This window comes from Pseudophryne corroboree, chromosome 9 (assembly GCF_028390025.1).
Source record: "Pseudophryne corroboree isolate aPseCor3 chromosome 9, aPseCor3.hap2, whole genome shotgun sequence".
Classification (NCBI taxonomy): Eukaryota; Metazoa; Chordata; class Amphibia; order Anura; family Myobatrachidae; genus Pseudophryne; species Pseudophryne corroboree.
In genome coordinates this window covers 403,894,631-403,912,467 of record NC_086452.1, presented here as the reverse complement: position 1 = coordinate 403,912,467, position 17,837 = coordinate 403,894,631, and positions in this window count along the sequence as shown.

Sequence of the window (17,837 nt, the reverse complement as noted above, 5' to 3'; positions counted from 1 at the left end):
AACTGACCAGCAGATGGTCCTCTGGAAGCTAGTAGTATAAACTAGGAGATGAATTAGTTGCTGGATAGGCCGGGTGGAACCGGACTGAGTGATGAAATGAAATGAAGTGCTTGATAATCCAATGTAGCTGGAGAGTAGCTAGATGCACAGGTGATGCTAGAGTTCATTGAAATTGAGAGAACGGTGACAGAGCACCGATAATTGCTTGTAACCGATGGTGGAGCACCAATGATTGCTGGTAACCGATGACGGAGCACCGATGATTGCTGGAACCGAACACCGCTGGAAGCTTGCCGCTGGAAACCGGTGTTTGGGCACTGCCAATTGCAGAGGGCAATGTAAGGACACTGCGGATTCAGGCTGCACCGCTTGATGTTGAACTGGTGCAGGTCTCTAGTGGAGTTGGAAGCAGGAGCTGGAATACCTGGAATAGCAAACAACCACAAGCAAGGAGACTGGAAACACTGGCTTGACAACCAAAGCACTGACAACTTCCTAGTTGAGGAACAGGACCTTTATACCTGCAGCATTGCAGGGATTGGATGGTCAATCAGGCAGAGTCCAGCGGTGCAGCGGATTGGTGGAGATAGTGTCATGTGAGTGAAACCAACATGGCTGCGCCCATACTAGCACTTGGAGGGAAATCTAGCTTGTTGAACCATGTGAGGAATTGCAGCAATGGCGGCGGAGGCCGCGGAGGGCAGTGGACGCCAACCTGCACATGTGATTTCACAGAGATGGCGGCAGAGGCCGAAGTGAGCAGGAGGCGCCATGCAGAGTTGTTTTCGCATCTGAAACATAGAGACAGCGGCAGAGGCCGCGGCGGACAGGAGACGCCATGCAGGCCCATCTGAGTACTGGCAGTGCAGAAATGGCGGCAGAGGCTGCGGAGGGCTGGAAACGCCATTCTAACTACATGAGTTCACTGTGACAGCGCCTGCAGGCTGACAGAGAGGAGGTGAGGACATCAGCAGCACGACTGAGACCCGGCCCTGGAATGCTGAGCCAGCCTCAGGAGACACCTGAAAAGTAGATAATGGTGTCCTGTAACCCGAATCGTGACAGCGGGCAGTAAGATTATAGAATTCACTGCCAGAGAAGGTTGTAATGTCAAACTCAATCAATGGATTGAAGAAAGGGTTGCATAAATTCTTAGCCAAAAACAGCATCCAAGGATATAATCTGTAATAACAATGTAATACATTGCTCTATATGTTGAACTCGATGACAACTGTCTTTTTTCAATCTCAACAACTATGTTACTATGTCAGCCACCAGTGGCAGTAGTTCTTGTCCATGATGGCCATTGTCATACCTGGCTATAGACCAAAAAAACCACCTCTTGTGTGTGGAATTATTTTACCCAAGTCCTGACAACATTTGTCAAGCCATCTGTATTGTTTTGGAATCCAACATAAGTGGAGGTAAGTACATTGGCCATCCTGGAGCCTCCCCCTGTTACATAATTTGCAGCAAGTTTATGCATGTTATTTATCAAAATATGAAAAAATCCTGTAAAATAATAACATGCAATCTCCACACCAACACCTTCATCATCAATCTCCTCAATAATGATCAGAGGTAGTCCTTCCAAAACAAAAATTTGTGTGGGTCCAAAGAAACCAAGCACTTCAGCGAACAAAAGTGACAGGTCCTGTCGCTGAAGTGCTTGGTTTGTTAAACCGTGCTTTTAAATATACATAATAAGGTGGGTGAGAGGGCCCAAAAACAAGTCTATCTTGTACCACTTTTCTTTTGATCATGGGCTGTTTTTTTTGTTTGTTTTCTTTTTTCTTTTTTGGGGGGAGGCATTGTTGCCGGTCTTTTAGACAAAATGTTTTATTAGTTATTGTTCTCATATATTACTATTTTGCAACACATTAATAAACAGAAATAACTGTCAGGTGTCTGTGCAGCTGCTCAGATGCTTAGTTTAGCCATCCAGCCAAATCACAGAGGGTGGTTTTGACAAAACTAAAACCAAAACATGAGGGGCCACACACATCTCTGTTAACAAGTTGAATATACAGTATTATAATTTTTTCTACGTATGGCACTATAAGAAATTATTTTTTGCATGGTTAGGTTAATGGGGATTTATCATTTATAATTAACATCGTCCTATGCTAAGTGTGGCTGTAATTACATGAATTTGTACATTTGCAGAACACAAAATTTTAATTTAGGGCCTGAATCATAGTTGGATGCATACCCAATTTTTTTGTAATTAAGTGACTACTAGTAGTCTACTTATGTGTCTAAAGGGTAGATGTACTAAGCCTTGGAGATTGATTAAGTGAAGAGAGATAAAGTACCAACCAATCAGCATCTGTCAGTTTATTGACTGTGGGTGGTATATACTAAGCTTACAAATATGTCTAAAACTCTAAAAATGCTGTTTTCAGAGTTCTGCTCGCATTTCCATATGTACCAAGCTCCAGAATGTAATACATTCTGAAGCTTGGACTTGGTAGGTAATGCCTGTGGGCTTCTTTTCGTGCTTTTTTCTGAGAAGGATCCAATCGGTTGTCTACCAGAACCCCGGTACTCGATATGTGGCTGGATGTATTGCACTGCAGATGTGATGCATAGTAAATCCCATCCTGTGTTCAAAATATGACAATTAGGAGCTGATTGATTGGTATTTTATCTCTCTCCACTCTATCTCTCTGCAAGGCATAGTACATATGCCCCACATTCACACTGTGTATAAGACACAATGGTCTTGCATGGCGGTTAAAAAGAGAATTTATTTGCAAAATGATTGACAATTATGGTAGAGATGAGCGCCTGAAATTTTTCGGGTTTTGTGTTTTGGTTTTGGGTTCGGTTCCGCGGCCGTGTTTTGGGTTCGACCGCGTTTTGGCAAAACCTCACCGAATTTTTTTTGTCGGATTCGGGTGTGTTTTGGATTCGGGTGTTTTTTTAAAAAAACACTAAAAAACAGCTTAAATCATAGAATTTGGGGGTCATTTTGATCCCATATTATTATTAACCTCAAAAACCATAATTTCCACTCATTTTCAGTCTATTCTGAATACCTCACACCTCACAATATTATTTTTAGTCCTAAAATTTGCACCAAGGTCGCTGGATGACTAAGCTAAGCGACACTAGTGGCCGACACAAACACCTGGCCCATCTAGGAGTGGCACTGCAGTGTCACGCAGGATGTCCCTTCCAAAAAACCCTCCCCAATCAGCACATGACGCAAAGAAAAAAAGAGGCGCAATGAGGTAGCTGACTGTGTGAGTAAGATAAGCGACCCTAGTGGCCGACACAAACACCGGGCCCATTTAGGAGTGGCACTGCAGTGTCACGCAGGATGTCCCTTCCAAAAAACCCTCCCCAATCAGCACATGACGCAAAGAAAAAAAGAGGCGCAATGAGGTAGCTGACTGTGTGAGTAAGATTAGCGACCCTAGTGGCCGACACAAACACCGGGCCCATTTAGGAGTGGCACTGCAGTGTCACGCAGGATGTCCCTTCCAAAAAACCCTCCCCAATCAGCACATGACGCAAAGAAAAAAAGAGGCGCAATGAGGTAGCTGACTGTGTGAGTAAGATTAGCGACCCTAGTGGCCGACACAAACACCGGGCCCATTTAGGAGTGGCACTGCAGTGTCACGCAGGATGTCCCTTCCAAAAAACCCTCCCCAATCAGCACATGACGCAAAGAAAAAAAGAGGCGCAATGAGGTAGCTGACTGTGTGAGTAAGATTAGCGACCCTAGTGGCCGACACAAACACCGGGCCCATTTAGGAGTGGCACTGCAGTGTCACGCAGGATGTCCCTTCCAAAAAACCCTCCCCAATCAGCACATGACGCAAAGAAAAAAAGAGGCGCAATGAGGTAGCTGACTGTGTGAGTAAGATTAGCGACCCTAGTGGCCGACACAAACACCGGGCCCATTTAGGAGTGGCACTGCAGTGTCACGCAGGATGTCCCTTCCAAAAAACCCTCCCCAATCAGCACATGACGCAAAGAAAAAAAGAGGCGCAATGAGGTAGCTGACTGTGTGAGTAAGATTAGCGACCCTAGTGGCCGACACAAACACCGGGCCCATTTAGGAGTGGCACTGCAGTGTCACGCAGGATGTCCCTTCCAAAAAACCCTCCCCAATCAGCACATGACGCAAAGAAAAAAAGAGGCGCAATGAGGTAGCTGACTGTGTGAGTAAGATTAGCGACCCTAGTGGCCGACACAAACACCGGGCCCATTTAGGAGTGGCACTGCAGTGTCACGCAGGATGTCCCTTCCAAAAAACCCTCCCCAATCAGCACATGACGCAAAGAAAAAAAGAGGCGCAATGAGGTAGCTGACTGTGTGAGTAAGATTAGCGACCCTAGTGGCCGACACAAACACCGGACCCATTTAGGAGTGGCACTGCAGTGTCACGCAGGATGTCCCTTCCAAAAAACCCTCCCCATTCAGCACATGACGCAAAGAAAAAAAGAGGCGCAATGAGGTAGCTGACTGTGTGAGTAAGATTAGCGACCCTAGTGGCCGACACAAACACCGGGCCCATTTAGGAGTGGCACTGCAGTGTCACGCAGGATGTCCCTTCCAAAAAACCCTCCCCAATCAGCACATGACGCAAAGAAAAAAAGAGGCGCAATGAGGTAGCTGACTGTGTGAGTAAGATTAGCGACCCTAGTGGCCGACACAAACACCGGGCCCATTTAGGAGTGGCACTGCAGTGTCACGCAGGATGTCCCTTCCAAAAAACCCTCCCCAATCAGCACATGACGCAAAGAAAAAAAGAGGCGCAATGAGGTAGCTGACTGTGTGAGTAAGATTAGCGACCCTAGTGGCCGACACAAACACCGGGCCCATTTAGGAGTGGCACTGCAGTGTCACGCAGGATGTCCCTTCCAAAAAACCCTCCCCAAACAGCACATGACGCAAAGAAAAAGAAAAGAAAAAAGAGGTGCAAGATGGAATTGTCCTTGGGCCCTCCCACCCACCCTTATGTTGTATAAACAAAACAGGACATGCACACTTTAACCAACCCATCATTTCAGTGACAGGGTCTGCCACACGACTGTGACTGATATGACGGGTTGGTTTGGACCCCCCCCAAAAAAGAAGCAATTAATCTCTCCTTGCACAAACTGGCTCTACAGAGACAAGATGTCCACCTCATCATCACCCTCCGATATATCACCGTGTACATCCCCCTCCTCACAGATTATCAATTCGTCCCCACTGGAATCCACCATCTCAGCTCCCTGTGTACTTTGTGGAGGCAATTGCTGCTGGTCAATGTCTCCGCGGAGGAATTGATTATAATTCATTTTAATGAACATCATCTTCTCCACATTTTCTGGATGTAACCTCGTACGCCGATTGCTGACAAGGTGAGCGGCGGCACTAAACACTCTTTCGGAGTACACACTTGTGGGAGGGCAACTTAGGTAGAATAAAGCCAGTTTGTGCAATGGCCTCCAAATTGCCTCTTTTTCCTGCCAGTATAAGTATGGACTGTGTGACGTGCGTACTTGGATGCGGTCACTCATATAATCCTCCACCATTCTTTCAATGGTGAGAGAATCATATGCAGTGACAGTAGACGACATGTCCGTAATCGTTGTCAGGTCCTTCAGTCCGGACCAGATGTCAGCATCAGCAGTCGCTCCAGACTGCCCTGCATCACCGCCAGCGGGTGGGCTCGGAATTCTGAGCCTTTTCCTCGCACCCCCAGTTGCGGGAGAATGTGAAGGAGGAGATGTTGACAGGTCGCGTTCCGCTTGACTTGACAATTTTCTCACCAGCAGGTCTTTCAACCCCAGCAGACTTGTGTCTGCCGGAAAGAGAGATCCAAGGTAGGCTTTAAATCTAGGATCGAGCACGGTGGCCAAAATGTAGTGCTCTGATTTCAACAGATTGACCACCCGTGAATCCTTGTTAAGCGAATTAAGGGCTCCATCCACAAGTCCCACATGCCTAGCGGAATCGCTCCGTGTTAGCTCCTCCTTCAATGTCTCCAGCTTCTTCTGCAAAAGCCTGATGAGGGGAATGACCTGACTCAGGCTGGCAGTGTCTGAACTGACTTCACGTGTGGCAAGTTCAAAGGGCATCAGAACCTTGCACAACGTTGAAATCATTCTCCACTGCGCTTGAGACAGGTGCATTCCACCTCCTATATCGTGCTCAATTGTATAGGCTTGAATGGCCTTTTGCTGCTCCTCCAACCTCTGAAGCATATAGAGGGTTGAATTCCACCTCGTTACCACTTCTTGCTTCAGATGATGGCAGGGCAGGTTCAGTAGTTTTTGGTGGTGCTCCAGTCTTCTGTACGTGGTGCCTGTACGCCGAAAGTGTCCCGCAATTTTTCTGGCCACCGACAGCATCTCTTGCACGCCCCTGTCGTTTTTTAAATAATTCTGCACCACCAAATTCAAGGTATGTGCAAAACATGGGACGTGCTGGAATTTGCCCATATTTAATGCACACACAATATTGCTGGCGTTGTCCGATGCCACAAATCCACAGGAGAGTCCAATTGGGGTAAGCCATTCCGCGATGATCTTCCTCAGTTGCCGTAAGAGGTTTTCAGCTGTGTGCGTATTCTGGAAACCGGTGATACAAAGCGAGCCTGCCTAGGAAAGAGTTGGCGTTTGCGAGATGCTGCTACTGGTGCCGCCGCTGCTGTTCCTGCGGCGGGAGTCCATACATCTACCCAGTGGGCTGTCACAGTCATATAGTCCTGACCCTGCCCTGCTCCACTTGTCCACATGTCCGTGGTTAAGTGGACATTGGGTACAACTGCATTTTTTAGGACACTGGTGAGTCTTTTTCTGACGTCCGTGTACATTCTCGGTATCGCCTGCCTAGAGAAGTGGAACCTAGATGGTATTTGGTAACGGGGGCACACTGCCTCAATAAATTGTCTAGTTCCCTGTGAACTAACGGCGGATACCGGACGCACGTCTAACACCAACATAGTTGTCAAGGCCTCAGTTATCCGCTTTGCAGCAGGATGACTGCTGTGATATTTCCTCTTCCTCGCAAAGGACTGTTGAACAGTCAATTGCTTACTGGAAGTAGTACAAGTGGGCTTACGACTTCCCCTCTGGGATGACCATCGACTCCCAGCAGCAACAACAGCAGCGCCAGCAGCAGTAGGCGTTACACGCAAGGATGCATCGGAGGAATCCCAGGCAGGAGAGGACTCGTCAGAATTGCCAGTGACATTGCCTGCAGGACTATTGGCATTCCTGGGGAAGGAGGAAATTGACACTGAGGGAGTTGGTGGGGTGGTTTGCGTGAGCTTGGTTACAAGAGGAAGGGATTTACTGGTCAGTGGACTGCTTCCGCTGTCACCCAAAGTTTTTGAACTTGTCACTGACTTATTATGAATGCGCTGCAGGTGACGTATAAGGGAGGATGTTCCGAGGAGGTTAACGTCCTTACCCCTACTTATTACAGCTTGACAAAGGGAACACACGGCTTGACACCTGTTGTCCGCATTTCTGTTGAAATAGTTCCACACCGAAGAGCTGATTTTTTTGGTATTTTCACCAGGCATGTCAACGGCCATATTCCTCCCACGGACAACAGGTGTCTCCCCGGGTGCCTGACTTAAACAAACCACCTCACCATCAGAATCCTCCTGGTCAATTTCCTCCCCAGCGCCAGCAACACCCATATCCTCCTCATCCTGGTGTACTTCAACACTGACATCTTCAATCTGACTATCAGGAACTGGACTGCGGGTGCTCCTTCCAGCACTTGCAGGGGGCGTGCAAATGGTGGAAGGCGCATGCTCTTCACGTCCAGTGTTGGGAAGGTCAGGCATCGCAACCGACACAATTGGACTCTCCTTGTGGACTTGGGATTTCGAAGAACGCACAGTTCTTTGCGGTGCTACTGCTTTTGCCAGCTTGAGTCTTTTCATTTTTCTAGCGAGAGGCTGAGTGCCTCCATCCTCATGTGAAGCTGAACCACTAGCCATGAACATAGGCCAGGGCCTCAGCCGTTCCTTGCCACTCCGTGTGGTAAATGGCATATTGGCAAGTTTACGCTTCTCCTCCGACAATTTTATTTTAGGTTTTGGAGTCCTTTTTTTACTGATATTTGGTGTTTTGGATTTGACATGCTCTGTACTATGACATTGGGCATCGGCCTTGGCAGACGACGTTGCTGGCATTTCATCGTCTCGGCCATGACTAGTGGCAGCAGCTTCAGCACGAGGTGGAAGTGGATCTTGATCTTTCCCTAATTTTGGAACCTCAACATTTTTGTTCTCCATATTTTAATAGGCACAACTAAAAGGCACCTCAGGTAAACAATGGAGATGGATGGATACTAGTATACAATTATGGACGGACTGCCGAGTGCCGACACAGAGGTAGCTACAGCCGTGAACTACCGTACTGTGTCTGCTGCTAATATAGACTGGTTGATAAAGAGATGTCGTAGTATGTATGTATGAAGAAGAAAGAAAAAAAAACCACGGTTAGGTGGTATACAATTATGGACGGACTGCCGAGTGCCGACACAGAGGTAGCCACAGCCGTGAACTACCGTACTGTACTGTGTCTGCTGCTAATATAGACTGGTTGATAAAGAGATGTCGTAGTATGTATGTATAAAGAAGAAAGAAAAAAAAACCACGGTTAGGTGGTATACAATTATGGACGGACTGCCGAGTGCCGACACAGAGGTAGCCACAGCCGTGAACTACCGTACTGTACTGTGTCTGCTGCTAATATAGACTGGTTGATAAAGAGATGTCGTAGTATGTATGTATGAAGAAGAAAGAAAAAAAAACCACGGTTAGGTGGTATACAATTATGGACGGACTGCCGAGTGCCGACACAGAGGTAGCCACAGCCGTGAACTACCGTACTGTACTGTGTCTGCTGCTAATATAGACTGGTTGATAAAGAGATGTCGTAGTATGTATGTATAAAGAAGAAAGAAAAAAAAACCACGGTTAGGTGGTATACAATTATGGACGGACTGCCGAGTGCCGACACAGAGGTAGCCACAGCCGTGAACTACCGTACTGTACTGTGTCTGCTGCTAATATAGACTGGTTGATAAAGAGATGTAGTAGTATGTATGTATAAAGAAGAAAGAAAAAAAAACCACGGGTAGGTGGTATACAATTATGGACGGACTGCCGAGTGCCGACACAGAGGTAGCTACAGCCGTGAACTACCGTACTGTGTCTGCTGCGACTGGATGATAAATAATGATATAAAAAATATATATATATCACTACTGCAGCCGGACAGGTATATATATTATATAATGACGGACCTGCTGGACACTGTCTGTCAGCAGAATGAGTTTTTTATAGAATAAAAAAAAAAACACCACACAAGTGAAGTCACACGACGAGTGTTTAACTTTTTCAGGCAATCACAATATAGTATACTACTAACTATACTGGTGGTCAGTGTGGTCAGGTCACTGGTCAGTCACACTGGCAGTGGCACTCCTTCAGCAAAAGTGTGCACTGTTTAATTTTAATATAATATGTACTCCTGGCTCCTGCTATAACCTATAACTGGCACTGCAGTGCTCCCCAGTCTCCCCCACAATTATAAGCTGTGTGAGCTGAGCACAGTCAGATATATAATATATACATAGATGATGCAGCACACTGGGCTGAGCAGTGCACACAGATATGGTATGTGACTGTCTTGTACTCCTGGCTCCTGCTATAACCTATAACTGGCACTGCAGTGCTCCCCAGTCTCCCCCACAATTATAAGCTGTGTGAGCTGAGCACAGTCAGATATATAATATATACATAGATGATGCAGGCATGCAGCACACTGGGCTGAGCAGTGCACACAGATATGGTATGGGACTGAGACACTGTGTGTACCGTTTTTTTCAGGCAGAGAACGGATATATTAAATAAAACAACTGCACTGCTGGTGGTCACTGTGGTCAGTCACTAAACTCTGCACTCTCTTCTACAGTATCAGCCTCAGGTCAATCTCTCTCTCTCTCTCCTAATCTAAATGGAGAGGACGCCAGTGTTAGGGTCTCCTGCCCTGTGCTGCCACGTCGTCATGGCAACCGGGAGACAAGTGCTAGTGGAGTAACCTGAGCGCAGCTGATGCTCCGGTTCGGGTCTTTTGCTGTGCAGTGGTTATAGGCTCTGTGCACTGCAGGGGATCCGGTGCTGGTTTTTGTGCTCACAGTCTGTGAGGTCTGAGTGGGGCGTGGACAGCACCTGCTTTATAAGGCCTCTTTTCAGGGTAAGCAGATGCTGCTGAATCTTTGTTGGTTAGTCAGTTCATGAAAGTTAGCCAGTACTGTGTAGCTTTGTATTTGTTTGTTGCTTACTGCAAATAGGCCAGGGGATTTGGTATTACACTCTGCCAATCCAGACCTAGCAGTAAGACTGGAGTCAGTCGTTTAGCTTGCTGGGGTTCTGTTACTACTCTGTGAACTTAGCAAGTTTGCGGCTGTATTCTAAGACTTGCCTGTCTAATCCTGTCTCACTGTGCTAGGTGTCAGGGGTCAGTTTAGTGGCAGTAAGCTAAAACCTGTGCACTGCAAGTGAGAATTAGGATTGTGGAGATTCTCCTTGTGTCTATCATTCCATCTCTGACCAAGGAGTTTACTGCCACACCCGTTGGTAACCCTTTAGGGTTTTGCTGTTGCCCATAGCAACAGCATTTCGGGTTCTCTACGTATTAAAACACAACATCTTGCTTTTCCATCTGAGCAGTTCTAATACAAGGGAGATACCCAGTTCCTTAGCCTCTGGGCTTCTCTGTTCACTTTGTGTATATTTTGTTACCCTATCACCTTCTGTGTACATTATGTCATATTCCCCAGTTTGTCTGTGAGTCCATCTGTTTTGCATAACAGTTCAAACACCAGTACATTCCTGCAGACACTGGAGTGCATAACAGTTCTGACACCAGTACTTTCCTGCAGGCACTGGTGTGCATAACATATTCAGCAGCCTAATACTCCTGTTGAAATTTTGTGGGAATATGGAGCATACCCCTCAAAATACGTTGCAACAGGTGGTCGATCAGGTGCAGGTCCTGACTCGACAATTTAATGATTTGTCCATTAAAATGCACACCTCCCAGGCTGCTGGCAGAGCTCCCGCAGCAGCAGCACCTGCAGGGGTTAAGGAGCCGAAAGTAAATCTCCCGGATCGTTTTTCTGGAGATCGCTCGCAGTTCTTTTGTTTCAAGGAGAGCTGCAAGCTATACTTCCGGCTTAGGCCTCAGTCTTCTGGGTCGGAGATTCAGCGGGTGGGCATAGTGATTTCCTTGCTACAAGGAGACCCACAGGTCTGGGCATATGGGTTGCAGCCTGACTGTCCGTCGCTTAAAAGTGTTGATGCTTTTTTTACGGCACTGGGCATGTTGTATGATGACCCTGACAAGACGGCCTCAGCCGAGGCTCAGATTTCGATCCTTAAGCAAGGGCGAAGGCCAGTTGAGGTTTACTGTACGGAGTTTCGGAGGTTGGCCCATGATACCCAGTGGAATGACCCAGCCCTGAGACACCAGTACCGAAGAGGTCTTTCTAACCAGATAAAGGACCAACTGGTACAATATCCCTTGCCTGATAGCTTGGATCAGCTCATGCAGTTATCCATCCGGGTGGAAAGACGGCTGAGAGAGCGTATGCTTGAAAGGGAGACTGAGATTTCCTTCCTTCCCAAGGGAACCTCAGACTCTGAGGAATTTTCTGAGGAGCCTATGCAGATTGGGGCTACCCGCCTCTCCTCGCGTGAGAAGACGCGGAGGAGACAGCAGGGGTTGTGTTTGTACTGTGGGAATAAAGGTCATGTGGTAGTATCATGCCCAGAAAAGCCGGAAAACTTCAGGGCCTGAGGGTGATGGGAAATATCCTGTCAGGCCAGAAGTCAGAATTTCCCAAGAAGACTTTTATCATTCCGGTGACCTTGAAGATCCTCGGTCAAACTGTCAAGACTGAGGCCTTTGTGGACAGTGGGGCCGACGGGGTTTTTATGGACCGCCAATTCGCCCTGAAACACTCTGTTCCCTTAGTACCCTTGGCATCGGAAATTGAGATTTGTGGGTTAAACGGGGAACCATTATCCCAAGGTAAAATTACCTCTTGCACTAGCCAGATTTCTTTGTTTATTGGAGCCACACACTCTGAAAAATTGTCCTTTTATGTGACTGTCTGTACTTTTGCCCCATTGGTGGTGGGGTTACCCTGGTTAAGGGCCCACAATCCTCAATTTGACTGGGTCTCTGGGGAGATTCTTAGTTGGGGTACTGATTGTTTCAGGAGTTGCTTGAGCCTTCCAGTCAGGCTCTCGCAGCTAAGTTTGCCAGGATTGCCAGGGTGTTATGCAGATTTTGCGGACGTGTTCTCCAAAAAAGTTGCAGAGGTACTACCTCCCCATCGCCCCTATGACTGCCATTGATTTGTTGCCAAATGCTAAGCTTCCCAAGAGCAGGTTGTACTCCCTGTCACGTCCTGAGACTCAGGCTATGGCAGAGTACATTCAGGAGAACTTGGCTAAGGGATTTATCAGACCTTCACAGTCTCCAGTTGGGTCGGGGTTCTTCTTCGTGGGTAAAAAGGACGGTTCGTTGCGACCCTGCATCGACTTCAGGGAATTGAATCGTATCACGATTAAAAACTCATACCCACTGCCTCTCATTTCGGTCTTGTTTGACCAGCTTCGTACTGCCACCATTTTTTCTAAGATTGACCTACGCGGTGCGTACAATCTAATCCGAATAAGAGAGGGGGATGAATGGAAGACTGCCTTTAATACCCACTCAGGGCATTATGAATATTTGGTGATGCCTTTTGGGCTCTGTAATGCCCCGGCAGTCTTCCAGGATTTCATGAATGATGTGCTCAGGGAATATTTGGATAGATTCTTAGTTGTATACTTAGATGACATCCTAATCTTCTCCCATTCCCTGGAGGAACATCGGAAGCATGTACGCTTAGTCCTCCAGAAACTCAGAGACCACCGGCTTGGGGCGAAGCTGGAGAAGTGCGAATTTGAAGTTCAGCAAATCGCATTTCTAGGATATATTATCTCCCCAGAAGGTTTCCAAATGGAGGGTTCCAAGGTACAGGCAGTCCTGGATTGGGTGCAGCCCACTAGTTTGAAGGCGCTTCAGCGTTTCCTGGGCTTTGCGAATTTTTATAGACGATTTATCGCTGGATTTTCGTCTATAGTGGCGCCCTTGGTGGCACTCACTAAGAAAGGGGCGGATGTTGCTCACTGGTCTTGTGAGGCTAAAGCGGCTTTTGCCCGTCTCAAAAGGGCATTTGTTTCGGCCAAGGTGCTGCGACACCCAGATCCAGAGCGTCCTTTTGTGGTGGAGGTGGATGCCTCTGAGATGGGTATTGGGGCAGTGCTTTCTCAGATGGGAGTGTCTGATAATCGCCTTCATCCCTGTGCTTACTTTTCCCGTAAATTTTCGCCTGCCGAGATGAATTATGACGTGGGTAACCGGGAATTGTTGGCTATTAAGGATGCACTCGAGGAGTGGAGACACTGGCTTGAGGGGGCTAAGTTTGTGGTCTCAATTCTCACTGACCATAAGAATCTGGCATATTTAGAGTCAGCGAAGCGTCTCAATGCCAGGCAGGCACGATGGGCTTTGTTTTTTGCTCGCTTTAATTTTTTGATAACATATCGCCCTGGGTCAAAAAACATCAAGGCTGATGCGCTCTCGCGGAGTTTTGCTCCAATCCAGGAGACCACCGAGGAGCCCTTTGCCCATTGTTTCCCCATCATGTATTAAAGTGGGCATTACCCAGGACCTCTTATCATTAGTCCTTAGAGCACAGGAGCAGGCTCCTCCAGACCATCCGGTAGGTCTTTTGTTTGTGCCTCCTAGGTTAAGACAGCGAGTGTTCCTGGAATTCCATGCCAAGAAGTCGGCAGGTCACCCGGGTATTGCCAGAACTCGGGAGTTGCTATCTAGGGCGGTGTGGTGGCCCTCGGTGGCTAAGGATGTGGATCAGTGGGTTCGGGCATGTGACATCTGTGCCCGAAATAAGACTCCTAGAGGGGTTCCTGTTGGCCCATTACATCCACTCTCTATCCCATCTAAGCCATGGACCCACATTTCAATGGATTTTGTGGTGGACTTGCCCAAATCCTCGGGGATGACAGCCATCTGGGTTGTCGTTGACAGGTTTTCGAAGATGGCGCACTTCGTTCCACTGGTTGGGCTGCCATCAGCCAGACGCCTGTCTGAATTATTTATGCTGCATGTTGTGCGTCTCCATGGGTTGCCACTTGATGTGGTCTCTGACCGCGGATCCCAGTTTGTGGCCAAATTCTGGAGGGCATTTTGTTCCGATCTCCAGATTTCTGTCAGCTTGTCGTCAGGCTACCAGCCACAGTCTAATGGGCAGACTGAAAGGGTGAACCAGTCCTTGGAGCAGTTCCTCAGGTGTTATGTCTCCAAGTGTCAGACTGACTGGGTTGCTCATCTGTCCATGGCGGAGTTTGCCTATAACAACGCGGCTCACTCTGCTACAGGGATCTCTCCCTTCCTTTGTGTGTATGGGCATCATCCTAAGGCCAATTCTTTTGACCCCCTGGACTCCACGCCTGGTGGTTCCTCTGTGGTTTCGGTCCTTAGAGGTATTTGGCGGAAAGTGAAGAAAGCCCTTGTATCTGTGTCATTAGTGACCAAAAGGGTTTTTGATAAGCGGAAAAGACCCTGCAGCTTCAAATTAGGAGACTTCGTCTGGTTGTCTACCAAGAATTTGAAGTTGAGACAGCCATCTCATAAATTAGGGCCCCGGTTCATCGGCCCTTATAAGATCACCAGGGTTATCAATCCGGTGGCATTTCAGTTAGATCTGCCCCGTTCTTTGGGTATCAATAAAACATTTCACTGTTCCCTTTTAAAACGGGCGATTAGTAATCCTTCTTCCAGTGGAAGACCTTCCCCTCTTCTGATACGTGGCCAGAGGGAGTTTGTTGTTGAAAGGATTCTTGACTCCAAGGTGGTTCGGGGTCGGCTGTCATTTTTGGTGCACTGGAAGGGGTATGGCCCGGAGGAGCGGTCGTGGGTGCGCAGTTGTGATCTTCATGCCCCCAGACTGATACGCTCTTTCTTCTCGCAGTTCCCCGATAAACCCGGTGGTAGGGGTTCTTTGACCCCTCGTCAGAGGGGGGGGTACTGTTAGGGTCTCCTGCCCTGTGCTGCCACGTCGTCATGGCAACCGGGAGACAAGTGCTAGTGGAGTAACCTGAGCGCAGCTGATGCTCCGGTTCGGGTCTTTTGCTGTGCAGTGGTTATAGGCTCTGTGCACTGCAGGGGATCCGGTGCTGGTTTTTGTGCTCACAGTCTGTGAGGTCTGAGTGGGGCGTGGACAGCACCTGCTTTATAAGGCCTCTTTTCAGGGTAAACAGATGCTGCTGAATCTTTGTTGGTTAGTCAGTTCATGAAAGTTAGCCAGTACTGTGTAGCTTTGTATTTGTTTGTTGCTTACTGCAAATAGGCCTGGGGATTTGGTATTACACTCTGCCAATCCAGACCTAGCAGTAAGACTGGAGTCAGTCGTTTAGCTTGCTGGGGTTCTGTTACTACTCTGTGAACTTAGCAAGTTTGCGGCTGTATTCTAAGACTTGCCTGTCTAATCCTGTCTCACTGTGCTAGGTGTCAGGGGTCAGTTTAGTGGCAGTAAGCTAAAACCTGTGCACTGCAAGTGAGAATTAGGATTGTGGAGATTCTCCTTGTGTCTATCATTCCATCTCTGACCAAGGAGTTTACTGCCACACCCGTTGGTAACCCTTTAGGGTTTTGCTGTTGCCCTTAGCAACAGCATTTCGGGTTCTCTACGTATTAAAACACAACATCTTGCTTTTCCATCTGAGCAGTTCTAATACAAGGGAGATACCCAGTTCCTTAGCCTCTGGGCTTCTCTGTTCACTTTGTGTATATTTTGTTACCCTATCACCTTCTGTGTACATTATGTCATATTCCCCAGTTTGTCTGTGAGGTATCCGGTCGATGGATCGGCAGACGCTTGATCGACAATGCGAACATCGACCACGCAACATAGACAACATCTACATCGACAGTGTTCGAACATCTACAAACACAAGATCGACATCCCACTAACATCGGCACACACTACATCGACAAACACTGAACATCGACAATACGTATGCTCGATAAACAAAACATCGACACACAAATGATCGATCACGCACAACATCGAAACAACGTCAGGTCGACCAACAAATCATCGACATGTAATTGTTCTACAAACAAATGCATCGACCTACTGAAGATCGACCAACCATAGACAGACAAAACATAGATCGACATGTAATTGTGCGACAAACAAATACATCGACTTACTGAAGATCGGCAAACATTAGATTGACAAGTAATTGTTCGACAAACAAATACATCGACCTACAGAAGATCGACATACCATAGACCGACAATTTATCGATCGGCATGAAATTGTTCGTCAAACAAATACATCGACATACATAAGATCGACAAACCATAGACCGACCACTCATAGATCGACATGTAATTGTTCGACAAACAATACCCTGACCTGCTGCACATCTGCAACACCCTCCCCCCCCCGCTATTCCCCACGATACCCTTCCAAAGTCAGACGCCGCCTCCATCCCCCCTAGTCACCCCGCTGCCCGTCTACATTTACACGCCTAGCTAGACACCCCACTACATTACGCGCCCCATGTTTCACCGTGGCACTACAAGTAACACAACGCCCTGGCACTGCTCCCCGCTCTGGTAGCACAGTCACACCCTTTAAGGAACACCCCACCCATGTCTGCCAGCACACCTGGGCACCCGGCTGCACATCTGCAACGCTGACACCCTCCCCCCCCCCCCCCCCCCGCCCGCTATTCCCCACGATACCCGTCCAAAGTTAGACGCCGCCTCCATCCCCCCTAGTCACCCCGCTGCCTGTCTACATTTACACGCCTAGCTAGACACCCCACTACATTACGCGCCCCATGTTTCACCGTGGCACTACAAGTAACACAACGCCCTGGCACTGCTCCCCGCTCTGGTAGCACAGTCACACCCTTTAAGAACACCCCACCCATGTCTGCCAGCACACCTGGGCACCCGGCTGCACATCTGCAACGCTGACACCCTCCCCCCCCCCCCCCCCCCGCCCGCTATTCCCCACGATACCCGTCCAAAGTTAGACGCCGCCTCCATCCCCCCTAGTCACCCCGCTGCCTGTCTACATTTACACGCCTAGCTAGACACCCCACTACATTACGCGCCCCATGTTTCACCGTGGCACTACAAGTAACACAACGCCCTGGCACTGCTCCCCGCTCTGATAGCACAGTCACACCCTTTAAGAACACCCCACCCATGTCTGCCAGCACACCTGGGCACCCGGCTGCACATCTGCAACGCTGACACCCTCCCCCCCCCCCCCGCCCGCTATTCCCCACGATACCCGTCCAAAGTTAGACGCCGCCTCCATCCCCCCTAGTCACCCCGCTGCCCGTCTACATTTACACGCCTAGCTAGACACCCCACTACATTACGCGCCCCATGTTTCACCGTGGCACTACAAGTAACACAACGCCCTGGCACTGCTCCCCGCTCTGGTAGCACAGTCACACCCTTTAAGGAACACCCCACCCATGTCTGCCAGCACACCTGGGCACCCGGCTGCACATCTGCAACGCTGACACCCTCCCCCCCCCCCCCCCCCGCCCGCTATTCCCCACGATACCCGTCCAAAGTTAGACGCCGCCTCCATCCCCCCTAGTCACCCCGCTGCCTGTCTACATTTACACGCCTAGCTAGACACCCCACTACATTACGCGCCCCATGTTTCACCGTGGCACTACAAGTAACACAACGCCCTGG